The 18,785-nt window shown below is 38.8% G+C and overlaps 1 protein-coding gene, 1 long non-coding RNA gene and 1 pseudogene across 3 annotated transcripts in view; 2 read left to right on the top strand and 1 right to left on the bottom strand.

Annotated features, from left to right (window-relative positions):
• LOC132849065 (carcinoembryonic antigen-related cell adhesion molecule 5-like) overlaps positions 1 to 18,785 on the bottom strand; it is a 272,443-nt gene that overhangs the window by 225,593 nt on the left and 28,065 nt on the right. The window lies entirely within an intron of this gene.
• LOC132849078 (vascular cell adhesion protein 1-like) overlaps positions 1 to 18,785 on the top strand; it is a 67,651-nt pseudogene that overhangs the window by 41,542 nt on the left and 7,324 nt on the right.
• LOC132849094 (uncharacterized) lies at positions 5,578 to 7,347 on the top strand. The gene is made up of 2 exons (XR_009648813.1): positions 5,578 to 5,944; positions 6,995 to 7,347. It is a non-coding gene; the product is annotated as an uncharacterized LOC132849094 (long non-coding RNA).

Below are 18,785 nucleotides of genomic sequence, written 5' to 3' on the forward strand. Positions count from 1 at the left end.
GTCATCCTCAAAACCTTTGGCCACGGCTGTATTTGAAGACTCACCATGCACTGTGATGTTGACAGGATTACTGTTTTCTCCAGATTCAGACTCACACCAGTAAACTCCAGTGTAGGATGTGAGAGGAAGCTGATGTTACATGTAGATCCTGTAACTGATCCCCAGTGTGAACAATTTAACACTCTCTCACTGTGTGTGTATCGTCTCACTGTCCTTCCAGTAGACTTACTCTGGTCCTCACAGCCCAGTGAGAGAGAGTCTTTAGTGTAGCAGAGCTGTAGGGGGAAGTGCGTAACAATTCTAGGTTATATAAAGATTTATAAGACGCCACAAAAGGCCCCTAGGGGCACAACATTCGACTACGCCACCCCTTATAAGGGGAACAGTCCCACAAGGACCCAGGTTCGTTACCTAATGATGATGAGCAAGAGACGAGGGCACGAGAATAACACAACAGGCCTTTATTTTTTCAGTTTGTGCAAGATTAAGATTCTCAAAAAGAATGTAAAATCTTTAGTCACTTATAACACGAAATCAAATACACAGAACAGGAAACATATGTTTTAAATGACTAGGCCTTTCCAGAGAAAGAGGAGATAACATGACCCAGCTCCAAACACTGTGTCAAGCCAAACCACTCACACGTGTGGCAGGTACACATCAAACACAGCACACAATGTAAAAGTCATCCTTCGATAGGTACAGCAATTACTTCCTCCCTCTCAAAGACGACCCGCCCAACACAAGTATATCAAAAAGTAAACAACAAAATTAAATGCAAAAACAAATCAACGTTACAAAACCAAAACAAAACAGAAATTCCTCACAATTTAAATTAAATATACTCACAATATAAATCAAACAAAATAACAAAACTAATCAATAATGAACCCAAATAGCCCAGATTCAAAGAGGGCGAAAGACCTACTTGTTGACAGTACGAGATGATATCAATTAACGATAGTTACTACATGCAGATTTACTAGATTTACTATCACTAATACAAATTTTGTACATGCAGATTTAATAATGCATACTTCCATTCGAACAGTACCAAGGGCAAACTAAAAATGATATAAAATCACATACATCAAAGAAAACAAACGAAATACACAGAGAGGAGTATTAAGACAAGTAACTACATTAAATAAATAAAAAAACAAAACTAAGACATCGACTAAGTGACTCGCCGTTAAACGCCTCAGCAGAGGGAAGAGTGGACATAAAACAAACACAGAGCTGCCGACTAAAATACCGGTACACGGCATGAAGCCGTTGTGCATATGGAACAACAATTCCCCTGGAAGAGCACTGCAGCGAGACGCTCTTGCGTTCCTTCCCACATTTCCAAAGACACCTGCTGATTGTTGACTCTGTCTGGGACCTGATAAAGGCTGTCTCCATGGCAACTTCCTGTGTATCGCTATGACAAACTTGCGGACTGATGCACCGAGATTTGATGCCGGGAGCAACGACTCTACAGGCCTACACTTTTACATACATACACACACACACACACACACACACATAAAGATATGCACTCACACCCCACCCCCATCCCATGCCTTCACCGCTTTGTACCACCAGTCTGATAAGCGGGTCTGTGACCAGCGCCGAAGATAAAGGCTGCAGGACCTGATGGCTGCTTGCCTGTGCTGGATTACCTCCACTCCCCACTCCCCTTCCCTGTTGCAAGTCGTGTGTTTATGGTGTACTGTTTATGTGCTTATGTTGCTGAGGTGTTCTTTCCTGTTCCCACACTGTACTCCCCACCGGAGCATAGTCTAGTCTTTTTCTCCTCCCTTCCCTCATGTTATGCTGTATTTCTTTTCAATTCCCCGTCTTCCTGTCCTGTTCCCCCCTTGTCATATTGTATGTATTGTATGTATGGACAGATTGATGGCTAATTTCACGGTACCTGTGACCAGTGACAATAATGGCTACTACTACTACTACTACTACTAAAAGCTCCACCATCATCCCCGTCCCAAAGAAATCCAAAATTACTGGACTTAATGACTATAGACCTGTGGCTCTAATGTATGTGGTCATGAAATCATTTAAAAGACTGGTTTTGGCTTATCTGAAGGACATTACTGGACCCTTACTGGACCCTCTGCAGTTTTCCTACAGAGCAAACAGGTCTGTGAATGATGCAGTCAATATGGGACTGCATTTTGATCTGCAGCATCTGGACAGACCAGGGACTTATGTGAGGGTCCTTTTTGTGGACTTCAGCTCTACTTTTAACACCATCATCCCATCACTCATCCAGCCCAAATTAACCCAGCTCTCCGTGCCCTCCTTTGTCTTTCACCAGTGGATCACCAGCTTTCTGATAAACAGGCAGCAGCTAGTGCGACTGGGAAAAGTCAAATCCAGCACCCGCACAATCAGCACTGGCAGGGTTGTGTCCTCTCCCCACTGCTCTTCTCCCTGTAAATGAATGACTGCACCTCTTATGACCCCTCTGTCAAGCTCCTGAAGTTTGCAGATGACACCACACTGATCAGCCTCATCGAGGACGGTGATGAGTCTGCCTACAGACTGGAGGTTGAATGGCTGTCTGTCTGGTGCAGTCTTAACAACCTGGAGCTGAACACGTTCAAGACAGTGGAGATGATTGTGGACTTCAGGAGAAACCCCCCCACAGCATGACTACAGCAGTGGAGTCATTCAGATTCCTGGGAACCACAATCTCCCAGGACCTGAAGTGGGACATTCACATAGACTCCATTGTGAAAAAGGCCCAGCATAGGTTGTACTTCCTTCGCCAGCTGAGGAAGTTCAATCAGCCACGGGATCTGCTGAAACAGTTCTACACTGCCATTATTGAATCCTTCCTCTGCACTTCAATTACTGTTTGGTTCAGCTCAGCTACCAAATCTGACCTCGGAAGACTACAGAGGGTAGTCCGGACTGCTGAGCAAACCATTGGCACAACACTCCCCACTCTCCAAGATCTGTACTTCTCCAGAGTGAGCAAAAGGGCAAATACAATCACTCTGGACCCCTCACATCCAGCACACTAACTCTTCTAACTGTTGCTCTTTCTGATTCTGAAATAGCAGTGATGGTTAATTTTTATAAAATTTAAAAGAGGTAGTTTTTCCTTTCAACTAACCTCAGGCTTGCTCATTAGGGATAAAACAAGTAAAAATTAATTCAATTCAGGTAGATTTGGCAGCAACAACTTAAATGCATGCAACATGCAAATATTTTCAGCTTCACACCTCCTCCCCTTCTTCACTGCTGAACTCACAACACTGAATTTAAAAAAAGAAAGAAGCTAAACCACAACTGTGCACTTGTCTGTGCTCTCAGTTCTCTTAAACTGTCTCTGCCCTGTGGGTGTCAGTGTTCAAGGCTAATGAGAAGTGTTTATTTCTGTAGAATTCTTTGATAGATTTGACACAAATACTGTAAGTAAATGACACTAGACAATAGTTTGGTGTGAGTGTGTATTAGAATAAATTTATTGCACTGAGATGCTTCACAGTACAGACCATAATAATAACAGAAATGTTACTGTAGGTTATAAAATATTTTCTCTGTTTATCAGTTTGGACACCTTTTAGTTTAAAAGAGTTCAGTGATGTTAATTGAATTTACCCACATTATTAATTATTGCTTTTACACGTCCATATTCACACCCCACAACACCCTTTTTTCCACACATCTGCTTCGTCACATCTAAATTTGCACCAACAAACTGTGACCTGCTCTCAGGCCTCTAACAGTGTCACTGCTCTGTGTGTGTACAGGACTAATGAGAAGTGTTTTTTTCTGCACATTTATTTTATTAAAAAGTGATAAGTAGTAAATAAGGATTTATAATTAGTTTTTTTAAAAGTTCTGTGCATTACTTTGGTTCTAAAGTGTATTAGAGTGAACATGAACCAGGCAATTCCACCCTCTTAAGAAAATGTAATAATAACTAATAAAAAAGACTTTTATTGCAGTTCAGTGAATGTGTCCAACTGCAGCTGCCGTACCGAGGTGAATAAGAAAAATGGCAACTCATTTCAGGTAGCTGCTCACTTCCTTGTTCGACTCTCGCTGTTTTCTATTCAGTAGTTAACGGAACACCCCAAGGAAATGTTAGCAGTCCTATCGTGTTAAACGTAATGATAACTGACTGTAATGATATCTTCTCACAGATAGGCACAGAAATAGGGAAATCCCTATATGCAGATAATGTGGCACTGTGGACAAGGGGACATAATGTCAGGCACGTGGAGCAGTGTATGCAGAATGCTGTCAGCATAGTAGAAAATTGGGCAAACAAGTGGTGCTTCTGCTTCTCAGTGGCAAAAACACAGGTGATCTGCTTTGCTATTAGCAAACTAACACCAACAATAAACATTAAAATATACAGGGTTAGGAACAAGTGCCAGTAATCAGATTTCTGGGAATGGGGCTAGACACAAAATTAAGTTTAAGATTACATATCCAGAAACGTGTTGACAAAGGTAAAAGAGCAATCAATGTAATGAGGTGTTTAGCAGAGGTTGAATGGGGGCATGTTGGCTGTTATTACAAAGTATATACTGTGCACTAGCAAGAGCGGCAATAGATTATGGGAGTATGGTGTATATATATATGTGTGTGTGTGTGTGTGTGTGTGTTGCAATCCACACTTCAATCCAGTAGATTGAAGATCTAGTAGAGCATAGCAAAAGCAATTTTTAGTTTCGGGTGGGTGGGGAATGCTAAGGCTCAAAATGGAGGGCTCAATCAGCTGCAAATAGGACCCTCTGTGGCAATATCAACGATGCCACCCCTGGAAATTTATAAAAACCCATCTGTAAATATAAGCTTACAACAAATACTAAAAGAAAACACACAAAGAATGCCAGAGTGGATAATAGTTCAAAACTACTGTATGTAGAGCAGTATCAAGAGGAATTATTCATATTTACAGATGGAAACAGGCTGTACTGGTCCAGCACTTTTTATTCCTCAGTATGAAATAGCAGTCAAAAAGAGGACAACAGGTTACCTGTCAGTCTACACTGTGGAGTTGGAAGCAATTTTACTGGCATTAGGGTGGGTGGAGGAACATAATCCGAACAAAGATGTATTTATAGCCTCAGACGGTTTATCAACATTATTAAACATTCAGTCTGGGAGAGCATCATGTAGACAAGACCTCATTCATCAAATACTCTACTTGCATCTCACGCTTCACAATAAAAGAATAGATGTCTCCTTCCTTTGGGTTCCTGCCCATGTAGGGGTGGAAAGAAATGAAACTGTGGATATACTAGCAAAAAACTCTACAAAGCATGAAACAGTTGATGTGCACGTACCAATAAGTAGAGCAGAGGTCAAAACTATCATAAAGCAACATTTACTTAAAATATGGCAGGAATATTGGAACACAGAGGATACAGGACGTCATTTATACAGTATACAAAATCAAGTAGCCACAAGCATGAGGAAGGGCAGAAGCCCAAGGGAAGAGATTTTAGTCTCATGTCTTAGAATGGGTCACACTGGTTTAAATACATCATTGTACAGAATAGGAAAACATCCCACTGGACAGTAAAGCATATACTGTTAGACTGCAAAAAATATGAAGAAGATAGGGTAGAATTAAAGGCATGCATGGATGAACAAAGCATGACACTTGAGCATTTACTGTGTATACTGGGTTAAGTGAAAGAATTTAAGTTTTTTTTTGTTTGTTTGTTTGTTTTCCTCTTCCTTTGATGTCGTTCTAATGCCCACACTCCAGTCTAGTAGGTGGCAGTAATGCATCTTTTAGATGAGTTGCCCACCAGCATTAAACTCGAAAGAAGAAGAAGAAGAAGAAGAAGCGGAGGAAGAAGAGAAAGAAGACCCTCTCTGTTTATAATCCATGTGATGTTCTGTTCTTATCAGGACCGTGTTACAGCAAGATCAATGTGACAACTCATACAGATAGCTGGAGACACTTTAGGTAAGATTACGTTTGTGAAAAGCACGCTTAGCTTAGTGTTAATGTTAGCTAGCTACAAATGCTAGTGACAGGTTAGCTAGCTACAAATTTTAGTGACAGGTTAGCTAGCTACAAGTGTTAGTGACAGGTTAGCTAGCTACAAATGCTAGTGACAGGTTGGCTAGCTACAAATGCTAGTGACAGGTTAGCTAGCTACAAATGTTAGTGACAGGTTAGCTAGCTACAAGTGTTAGTGACAGGTTAGCTAGCTACAAATGCTAGTGACAGGTTGGCTAGCTACAAATGCTAGTGACAGGTTAGCTAGCTACAAATGTTAGTGACAGGTTAGCTAGCTACAAATGTTAGTGACAGGTTAGCTAGCTACAAGTGTTAGTGACAGGTTAGCTAGCTACAAGTGTTAGTACAGGTTAGCTAGCTACAAGTGTTAGTGACAGGTTAGCTAGCTACAAATGCTAGTGACAGGTTAGCTAGCTACAAGTGTTAGTGACAGGTTAGCTAGCTACAAGTGTTAGTGACAGAAACGAGCTAAATGCACCGTTACACTCGGGATTTCTTTCTTCTCACAGCAGGTCAGAGTACAATTGTGTACAAGAGATTCAAACCTTGATATTTTTCCTAATAATATGTGTTCTTGTGTGTTTATATGTGTGTATATGACTAGTAATGAAAACCCCATAAGAACTTCAAATACTTCATTTGTTTTGTATCATCAGCAAATAATTTCCTTTCCATCAAGGACCTAAAGTCTTGCTTGAGATTACAGTAGAGGTGACTGACTTTGGTTCAATATATATATATATATATATATATATATATATATATATATATATATATATATATATATATATATATATATTATGTGTGTGTGTGTTAGTGTTAGTGACTGTTCCACAGTGACTGTTTCACAGCAACAAGGGTCACAGCAACAAATTTCACCAAACCGTCAGAGACATTTCGAAACATACACAATAATTGCAGTTACTAGAAATAATAATGGCACATAGTAATTTTATATAGTTAGGTATATAATTTTGTTTATCCGTCTTGCAGGTGCAGTAATGAAATGGGACAAAGACACAGCATAAATGGCTGCCCACTGCTCCGGGTGTGTGTTCACTGGTGTGTGTGCACTTTGGATGGGTTAAATGCAGAGAACAAATTCTGAGTATGGGTCACCATACTTAGCCGTATGTCACATCACTTTCACTTTCAGTGGAGGAGACAATCATTCAACATGCTTCAGCTCTCCTTAATCATGCAGCAGTAAGAAAGGGAGGGATTGATGTTTATTTATTATACACTGCAGTGTGAGTTAATTTTCACTGTTTACATCAATTTTGGACACACACAGTGTCTAACTACAAATAGAAATTACATTGAAATAAAAGTGAGTTTTAACTGAATGCCGTGTGAGACTGTTTATTTGGTTTATTTTATTTAGATGCAGAATAAATGTCTAAAATAAGTCTGTGGTTGATGTTACAGGACTATAGGAAGATGTCCACAATGAGCACATTAGTTTAAATCTTAACTTCATACAGATATCCTGTGGACATCAACATTGGACACTCAGATGTCATAAAAACTTTAGTAGGTCTGTGTAGTGAATTTAGTTCTGTGTTGTCTCCTGTAGTTGTGTGTTTGGAGGAACTTTTTCATTTTACTGTGTACTGTATGTGGTTCAAGTGACAATACAAGATACTTGACTTAACACCAGTGACCTGGAGTCTCAGTTAATGACCTCAGGAGACACGTCCTATTGGACAATCACATATAAACTGTTACAACAATTACATTTCAAATAACTGAACATATTCATACGCAATATATTGTTTACCGTATTTGTGGATAATTTCATTCATTTCACATTAACACGCTGTAAAACCTTTAATGCTTCACTTTATTAGGATTTATGTAGAAAATTAACACACTGAGTAATTGTTGAAAATAGGCAAAATATCTAAATGTACATTAATTTCTCACTGTCTATTTGTTATTCTTCACTTGCTCATTTGTGCAACTATGAAATAAAAAGTCATGCAGTAACACACACCAGTCTATAAAGATTACACAAACAAAAAGAAAGCCTTGTGGGTGAGAGAGGACAGAGGATGATGACCAGATTGAATGACGTGTTATTCCACTAGCGCTTAGTTATTTAGATAAAACATGTTCAGTCATTTGTGAGGATTTTCTTCTGCTGGGTCACTTTTTATAAGTAATTCCGGTGTTTGTGTCCAACTCTGGGGATCTGTTTACCACCATAGCCCCGCCCCCAAGCCACGCCCACATGTTTACTTGGTACGGCAACACCACTTGGACAAACTCGATGACCTGCAGTAACAGTTATTTTTCCCTACTTATGATTACATTTCTTAGGAGAATGGCATTAGTTTGTTGTTTGTTTTGAATTCAGTTTATGAAAGTTTCAAAGTTTATCAAACTACTTCTTCTACTTTTGGGTTTTCCCGTTATGAGTCAACACAGGGAATCATCTGACTCTATCCTCGGCATCTTCTCACACTCACACTCACACTAATTAACTTCATGTTCTCTGTTAACACAATTCCCACTGACAGCGTGATTAAATTATGCCCTTCCTGATTCCCCGTCTCTATTTATCTGGGCTTGGGACGGGTACAGAAGTCACTGGCTTGCGATCCCTGTGGTTAGATTACCAAAGCATCAAACCATTTATCCAAGTATTTGGACAGTATATAATAACAGCAACATGAACATTATGCTATGACAGGCAACCACACACTACAACTAATGTCTTTTGAAATGAACTGACTGTTCGTATGTTAAATTCCTACACCTGTCATACAAGTACCCTCCAAAGACATCCAAAAAAAAAACTATCTAGATGTTTGAATATTATATGAACTATATATCTGTGTGCACAATTATTAGGCAAGTGATTATTTTGACCATATCATCATTTTATCCATAATTTCCAAATCCAAGCTGTAAAAACTTGAATGCTTATTGGATTTAATGCATATCAGGTGATGTGTATTTGTGTAACAAGGGAGGGTGTGGCCTAAGGAGATCAACACCCTATATCAAGGTGTGCATAATTATTAGCAGGAATCTTCTCAGGAAAAATGGCCCGAAAAGAGATTTAAATGACTCATGATGCTAAACATGACGCTACCAGGAACCCATTATTCTCCAGTGCTGCCATATTCCACACCTGCAACCTACCTGGGGTGTCGAGAAGTATGAGATGTTCGGTTCTCAGAGACATGGCCAAGGTAAGAAAGGCTAAAACCTGACCACCTCTGAACAAGACACATAAGTCGAAATGTCAGGAATGGGACAAGAAATATCTGAAGACAGATTTTTCAAAGGTTTTGTGGACTGATGAGATGAGAGTGACTCTTGATGGACCAGATGGATGGGCCCGTGGTTGGATCACTAATGGACACAGAGCTCCACTTCGACTCAGACGGCAAGCAAGGTGGAGGTGGGGTACTGGTATGGGCAGGTATTATTAAAGATGAGCTAGTTGGACCTTTTTGGGTTGAAAATGGACTCAAAATCAACTCTCAGACCTACTGCCAATTTTTAGAAGACACTTTCTTCAAGCAGTGGTACAGGAAACAGTCTGCATCTTTCAAGAAGACTTTGATTTTTATGCAAGACAACGCTCCATCACATGCATCACATACATACAAGTTGATTTGTAAACTGAGTTTATTATTCTCACTTTAACAGGTGAAAATAAACAAGTGAGGTGGAAAAATGTTTGTTTTTCATTTAATTGCATAATAATTCTGCACACTAATAGTTGCCTAATAACGGTGTACATACAGTATAGATATTCTCTTAAGAAAGCCAAACTTTCACTTCTTAAATGTTCAGGTTTGAGGGTTTGTTAACCTTCTGGATTGACCAGGAGCACTGTAGTTGTACAATAACAAAAGTAATCCTCAAAAATACAACTTGCCTAATAATTGTGCACACAGTGTATATTCATAGTCTCTCTATCTCTCTCTCTCTCTCTCTCTCTGTCTGTCTGTGTGTGTGTTTGAAGACAGGAAATGGTAATGTGGTAAAACTTTAACACACACCTCTGCTCTGTCAGTCATTAGACGGACAGGATGGAGCTCAGTCCACTGCCTGTGATGCTCTGTGAGTAAATGTTCTCTTTGTGTCTTCATTAGAGTGAGTGATGGGGTATAAAGTTGTTCATCTGCAGTCTGAATGTCCTGAGTGATGAGCTTATTGTGTGATTAGGACATTGTGTGTACTTCATCATGACTGTTCAGGTGGATCAGTGTCTCCATATCTGTTATGAGAAGGGTTTAGTTTGATGTGTAAATACTCTCAATAACTATGATAGTTCAACAGGTAAGAGTACAAGTAGAGCAAGTTTAAAACACAGGGTTTAAATCATCTAATGAGTGTAAACCAGTCGGAATCTGTACTTGATGATCGCCATTTGGTGGTGTTTCCTGTATAAAGAAGCATGTTAAAAACCATATTAAAGCAAACACAATTTCAACAAAAATATGTAAGCATAACTACGATTTCTGAGAAAATGCCCCATAACCTATATTTCCATTTTTGTTACTATGTTCTGTGCAGGGAAAAATGTTCACTTTAATACACATTGATACCAAACTAATGCATGGTATAATAATAAAAAATTATTAATGATTCATCACAAATAATTATTTACTAATGTTCACTAAGTATTATTTCATGTTAAAAAGAACAATAAATGTGCAAAAACAAACACTTCTCATTAGTCATGTACATGCAAAGCAGTGACTGTGTTAGAGGTCTGAGAGCAGAGAGCATCGAGCGGATGTGGTTTATTTTCTATTTTCATTTAGTGATACAAGTTCAGCAGTGAATTTGTTAAATAGTTTTGAAAATGGATGCGTGAAAGCAATAAGTAACTTTTAACTGTTGACGATGTGCATAATGTAACTCCTCTGACGTGCTATCTCTTTTTAAATAAAAAGTTGTCTGGACTGGAAATCACCTTTTGAAGCCACAGTTTCCACAGCAGTGTCAGTTAGATACAAAACAACTATTCAGAGTGATAAGATTTCGGAATAAACCCTCATTGGACAATTTAATAGTAACACTATACTGTATATTGATAATTATTCCTATTTTAAAATTGAGGGTTCATAAATTTGGCTATGCATTATCCTCAGAAGCTGGTATACTATCAATACAAGGCCTAATTAAATAAAATCAATTTAGAAGTTGTAATGCTGGTGCAGCAGGTTGTGTTGAAAAATGTAACAGGATTATATCAGGGTGTTCAGGTTTGCTCAGGTATGCTCTAGTGAGTTTCTCACAGGAGAAGGACCTGAAAACAAAGGAGCTGTGACCAACTCATAGAATCGTTAATGCATCTTCAGGAAAGACTTGGTTTCAGTGAATCTGAAGTCTATCTTGGAGACACCAGGAGCACATCCAGGACATTCAGGAAGAAACTATGAAACTTCAAACAGAGAAAATATCTTATAACCTACAGTAACTTGTCTGGTAATATTATCATCTGTACTGTGAAGCATCTCAGTGCAATAAGTTCATTCTAATGTACACGAACAACAAACTATTGTCTCATTTTATTTACTTATTTGTACCAAATCTACCAAAGAATTCTGCAGAAATAAACACTTCTCATTAGCCTTGTACACTGACACACAGGGCAGAGACAATTTTCGAGGCGTGCGAACAGAGACAAGTTGGTAGTTGTGGTTTAGCTTCTTTCTTTTTTTAATTCAGTGCTTAGTGTTCAGCAGTGAAGAAGGGGAGGAGGTGTGAAGCTACAGAGAAACAGCTTGCACAGAGAAAAAGCTCAGTACAAATTCATTTTAATTCACACAACCATAACAAACTCCATGTTAAAAATAAGACCAATTATAAGTGGGTAAATGTGATTTATAAAGGGATCAAACATCAGACAATGCTTTATTGGTATTAGAAGATCAAATGTGTGCCAAGAAAATATTTCTATACTACTATGAGCAGCCTGAACTGTTTATATAAGGCAGGTTGGGGGTCATGTATTAATGCTGTAGATACTAAATTTACATTTACGGCATTTAGCAGACACCCTTATCCAGAGTGACTTGCAACTGAGGGTTAAGGGCCTTGCTCAGGGGCCCAGCAGTGGCAGCTTGGTGGACCTGGGGTTCGAACACATTACCTTCCGATTAGTAGAGTAGCCCAACACCTTAACCTGAGCTACCACATCATGGAACAGAATATTTACTATTTTCAAACAGTTAAAATCTGTTACAATGTGAATAAGGTCAGGATTAAAATGTCTGGAAGTTACCAATAGAGTGTGTCAATTATTTTAGGTTCACTTTTAAACTACAGACCTCCACCAGTCTGGCCACACTTCTCTGTCCTCTCTTTCCAAACTGCAGAAAATGTCATGTAGGAAAATCACAATAAAATAAATGTCACATATTTCTATATTGCATTTAATCTTGTGTGTTCTGTGAGTCTAAAATGTGCTGTTTTCATTAATAGACTGAATAATCTCCATGTTTATGTCATGTTCTGTTTCTGTTCCCTTTTTAGTGCTGATTTCACTCATACCAGTGATCCAGGCTGAAGGTGATTTATATATAGTTTATCTTCAAATTTGATTTGTTTTGGTGCTGAGGCAATTTGTTAATTTGGTCTTTGTTTATAAATGCAATTGAGATGCTCTACTCAAATAAGTCAAGTCAAGTCAAGTAGCTTTTATTGTCATTACAACCATATATAGCTGTTGCAGTACACAGTGAAATGAGACAATGTTTCTCCAGGATCAGGGTGCTATATAAAACAAAGACAGAGCTGAGGACTTAGTAAATAGTCTTAGCCACATAAAGTGCAACTGTGCAACCTGGTGTACACAGTGCAGGACAAGACAGACAAGACATTGAAGGACAATACAAACAAGACAGACAAGACAGTGAAGGACAAAATACAGTGCAGACAAAAGGTTACAAGACAATATACAAAATACAAAAAAGACAGTACACAAAAAATAGTAAACAAAAAACAGCGCTGACCGACCAGTGTCAATACTGTATGTAAATACTGTAAGTTCAGACAATATTGCATGCAGTAATACTAGAATGAACACCGTTTCATAGCAGCAGTTCCCTGAGATGCAAAAAAGATGCTAAAAACAGCAACAACTGAAATATTGTACAGTATGAGCGAAATGACTGAAATGTTAGACAGTGTGTGCAAAGAGCAAAAAAAAGTAAAAAAGTATGCAAAACAGCATGTAAACAGTTTGTAAACAGTAAGCATGTAAACAGTTTGATGAATGTAAGCAGCATGTAAACAAGTTGATAGATTTATATTAGTGTGTGTATTTGGTGTAGGTCTGTGCAGTCCATACAGATGATGTGCGTGTGTATGTTGTGCTCTGTACAGTTCAGTTCAGTTATTAAGGAGTCTGATGGCTTGTGGGAAGAAACTGTTACACAGTCTGGTTGTGAGGGACCGAATGCTTTGGTACCTTTTTCCAGACGGCAGGAGGGTGAAGATTGTGTGTGAGGGGTGTGTGGTGTAAGTGTCCATGATAGAGGGAAGAGAGACTCCAATGATCTTCTCAGCTGTCCTTACTATCCGCTGCAGGGTCTTGCGATCCGAGATGGTGCAGTTCCCAAACCAGACAGTCATGCAGCTGCTCAGAATGCTCTCAATGGTCCCTCTGTAGAACATGGTCAGGATGGGGGGAGGGAGATGTGCCTTTCTCAGACTTCGTAGGAAGTAGAGACGCTGCTGTGCTTTCTTGGTGATGGAGCTGGTGTTGAGTGACCAGGTGAAGTTCTCCGCTAGATGAACACCAAGAAATTTGGTGCTCTTGAAGATCTCTACAGACGATCCGTCGATGTTCAGCGGAGAGTGGTCGCTCTTTGCTCTCCTGAAGTCCACAACCATCTCTTTAATTTTATCAACATTCAGAGACAGGTTGTTGGTTCTACACCAGGTAGTTAGCTGTTGCACCTCCTCTCTGTATGCTGACTCGTCGTTCTTGCTGATGATGAGACCCACCACAATCGCGTCATTGCCGAACTTGATGATATGGTTTGATCTTTGCATTGCTGCACAGTCGTGAGTCAGCAGAGTGAACAGCAGTGGACTGAGCATGCAGCCTTGAGGAGCTCCAGTGTTCAGTGTGGTGGTGCTGGAGATGCTGTTCCCGATCCGGACTGACTGAAGTCTCCCAGTCAGAAAGTCCAGGATCCAGTTGCAGAGGGAGGTGTTCAGTCCCAGCATGCTCAGCTTCCCAATCAGGTGCTGAGGGATGATTGTATTGAATGCTGAACTAAAGTCTATGAACAGCATTCGTACATAAGTGTCTTTATTGTCCATATGGGTGAGGGCTGAATGGAGGGCTGTGGCAATGGCATCGTCTGTGGAGCGATTTGGATGATACGCGAACTGTAGGGGCTCCAGTGAGGGTGGTAACTGGGTCTTGATGTTCCTCATGACGAGCTTCTCGAAGCACTTCATAACTATGGGTGTGAGTGCGACGGGACGATAGTCATTGAGGCAGGACACTGTAGACCTCTTTGGGACAGGGACAATGGTGGTAGTCTTGAGGCACATAGGAACAACAGCACTGCTCAGGTAAATGTTGAAAATGTCTGTAAAGACATCCGCTAGCTGTTCTGCACATTCAATGAGCACCCTGCCAGGAATGTTGTCTGGTCCAGCAGCCTTCCGTAAAGTAACATAAACATAACATTAATTTGTTTTCGGATTTGTTAATGTGTTTTCGGATTTGTTAATTTGACTACCGTTTAACTACGGCCACCGTAGTTATTAGGTCATTTAAATATTGTATAACTTTGTCTGCTGTCATATTAAATGACATTTTATGACATATAAATATATATATATATATATGAGAGAGAGAGAGAGAGAGAGAGAGAGTTTTATTTATTTATTTTAAATTTTCTTTTTTTTTTTGGCTGTTTTCTAGAATTTTGTTCTAGAAACTCCTAATGAATTTTTCTAGCCTGCCTCACATACAGTATATTCATTAACTAGCTTATTTAGAAAATTACTTACATTTTTTTTTAAAGCTAAAAGTCAGATTGAACAATATTTGTCAACTGACATGTTTAGTGGCCATCTGAAGGGAGATAAATAACAAAATTAACTGTGTCTCTTGGGTGCCTTTAAGGTGAATTAAAAAGTCCTCTGTCATTGCTTTAATGTAGGTTTTGGTCATTTTTAATACAATGCCTGTAGTGAGAGTAGGGAACACACAACTGTAACATCTTGTATTAAATGTTAAATATAAATGTTAGTTTTAGACACAAAGCATCTGTTAGACACAGTGAATCTACTGCTTATGTTGTAAAGTGTAAAGCAGCTCTGACACCTTCATCATTTCACACCAACAGTAAAATACAAACCGACTGTGAGAGTGAATCCTCGGAGCTCCGTCTACACTGGAGATGCCATCACTCTGAGCTGTGAGCTGCAGCAGGAGACTGGATGGGAGTTTCACTGGTACAAAAATAATCAGTGGTTATGGAATCTGAACAGTGAAGAGAACACATTTAAAGTGACATTTGATAATGCAGGAGAAACAGAGTACTGGTGTTTGGCATACAGGAGAAACAACTACACAGAGCACAGCTACTTTTACAATGGCTCCTACTACACAGAGCTCAGTGATCCTGCCAAGATTACAGTGAGAGGTATGTTATGATTTGGTCCTCGTTTCATCACAGGTTTGTTAGAAGGGGAATGGAATAAATATTGCTTAATTATTGTAATTCGTTTTTATTCCAGAATTATTCAAAATAATTTGACATACTTATGCTTAAATTACATTATTATTCAATCTAACCTAATCTAAAAATAAAAATAGAAGTAAAGCTTTAACTTTACCTTTTCTGACATATGTCTTCAGGAGAGATGAGATTATGCTTTGCAGCTTTGCTGTAACACACAAGCTGCATTGTTTAATACATATTAGAGACTACTGAGGAAATGACTGCTGGTAATATAGTGAAGAGGAACTAACTTTTTGCAAATATTTCTCAACAATAAATGTGACTATGGATTTATCTAAAAAAATACAGTAGTTCATTCATTCATTGGCACATTTCTGTGGTTTAAAAGGAGTAAAATCCATGAGGTAATGTTATGGAAAAATAATATTTAGATCAGAATGAAAAATGTGATAATTATAATGTTTATTTAGCTCTTAATTGGTCTTTTGTAGTTAAACAGAGTTGAGTAAAATTTTTAAAGTGTTTCTGTAAGATATCATGACTGAAACATTATAGTTACACTGACTATATCAGGTGAGTGTGTTTGGATTTCTGGGGACACATGAAAATGGGCGATTAGATATTCATGAAAAATTTCTTAATGTGTATTAAGTAAAACTAAATAAAACATTATATTGTATTTCCTGTGTAACAGAGAGACCACAGGCAGTACTGAGTGTATCTCCACACAGCTGGCTGACTGAAGGAGACTCAGTGACTCTAAGCTGTGAGGTTACAGACTCCTCTACAGACTGGACATTCAGCTGGTACACAGTTGTTCCCTACAGAGATGGATTAACTGGAATAAATAATAATCGTGGCTATATCGTGCATGTGGAGCTCCTCTCAGACAGCAGCAGAGGATCTGGAGGCAAATACACTCTCAGTCCTGCTGCTCTTAAACACACAGGAGTTTATATGTGCAGAGGAGAGAGAGGAGAACCAGCCCTTCACACACACAGTACAGCAATCTACAGCCACTATGGATCATTGGTGAGGAAAATTAACTGTTGTGTTGAAGTGTAGACTTTAAATGTGTGAATGTAACATCAGATTAATGCAGAATTTATTTAATCATGTGTATAATTAGGTTATAAAGTATGTGTATGATACACATATACAGGACTCAGGACATGGTTGAGGATTTCTGTGAAGGAGGATTTTATTAAAAGTCAGAGCAGGTAAACATTCTGCATGTGACCAAGTATACTGTACATAAATTATTCAGAGATAATATCTTCAGAAAGTGTCTTCTATACAGATACAGATACAAATAGGAGGTAAATATATTTATGGTATAAAATAAATCATAATCCTGTACATTGGCTCATTTGACTGCTCTAATTGTCTAATTATTTACAGTAGAATCCTGTAAAAGAATAAAACAGCTTTTTGCTGGAAAATAAATACTGCAATTTACATCACATTATTTTGTTTATGCCACTTTAAATGGCTCTTTTCTGTGTTTAAGGTGAATCTCCTCCAGTCTCTCTGATCATCAATCCCAGCAGAACTCAACACTTTACTAATGACTCTCTCTCACTGAGCTGTGAGGACCAGAGTAAGTCTACTGGATGGACAGTGAGACGATACACACACAGTGAGAGAGTGTTAGATTGTTCACACTGGGGATCAGTTACAGGATCTACATGTAACATCAGCTTCCTCTCCACATCCTACACTGGAGTTTACTGGTGTGAGTCTGAATCTGGAGAAAACAGTAATCCTGTCAACATCACAGTGCATGGTGAGTCTTCATGTAGTGTGTTTAATGTTAAAGGAAAAGGGAAATGTTCTGAGAAAGTTAGTAGTAGATACTAGTTTTATTCGTACCAGTAAATGAGTATAAATTCAAATCAGTATTCTCTCTCTCTCTATCTATTATATATATATACACACACACACACATACATACATGTACTGAAGTATGTATAATTCATTTATGTTTTCTTATGAGCAGACAGATTCCAAACTCCACAGGTTTAGAGGGTTTTAAGTTATATACAGATAAATTAAAGAACTTTTATTTATTATCTTGTAGTTTAAATTTTAAATATCATGAGTGTTTTTTGTGCTTTAATGGTAAATTCTGTGTCAGACTAGGGAGAGAGAGAACAAATGGTCCTGCCATAAAACACCCCTGCCTTAAACATTCTTTGTGTTATCAGCCATGGGAACTAAGGGGAGTGTGGGTGCACGTGCCTGATAAGATCTGACTTTATTGGGGTTACAGCGGTCACAAACACAGATGCACACACACACCCCAACACACACACAAACCAACACACACACACATGCCAGGGCACACACCTAGGGTATAAAAGGGAGAGCTGAATCACTAATCTTTGCCTCTTCACTATGTAGACTTGGCATTCTACACTGTGGAAGTAAATATCATGTTTACTTCTTTGCTTTTACCACCAACTCTGTTTCTTACTGTGTTTTTTATATGTAGATCAAAACTGCCACCAAAACCTTCAGACACATCAGAGTGTGTGGATTTCCTTGTTAGTGATTTTCTGTGTTCTAGATGGTGATGTGATCCTGGAGAGTCCTGTCCATCCTGTGACTGAGGGACATCCTCTGACTCTACGCTGTTTATATCACAACCCAAATCCCTCAAACCTCCGAGCTGATTTCTATAAAGATGGATCAGTTCTCCAGAAACAGACTACAGGAGAGATCATCATCCAAACTGTCTCAAAGTCAGATGAAGGTTTCTACCACTGTGAACACCCAGAGAGAGGAGAGTCACTGAAAAGCTGGGTCTCAGTCAGACGTGAGAAATCATTTGAGAATTTTTTTTTATCGGATTTGCTTTTCAATAACAGATTTTATGTTTAATTGCTGAAATTCTGCCCTTTTTCTCAACTCTTTCTCAGGTCTTAGATCCAGTGGAGGAACATTAGGACTGGTTGTGGGTTTGGGATTTTTGTTCATCAACATACTGATATTAGTGATCCTGCTCTGGTCCTACAAAATAAAAAAAGGTCTGAATACTGCAGAGTTAACACATTGTAGAATCATACAGAAAAAATATTTCAGAAAATATGGTAGAATGGGGG

Source organism: Tachysurus vachellii, chromosome 7 (assembly GCF_030014155.1).
Source record: "Tachysurus vachellii isolate PV-2020 chromosome 7, HZAU_Pvac_v1, whole genome shotgun sequence".
NCBI classification, from domain to species: Eukaryota; Metazoa; Chordata; class Actinopteri; order Siluriformes; family Bagridae; genus Tachysurus; species Tachysurus vachellii.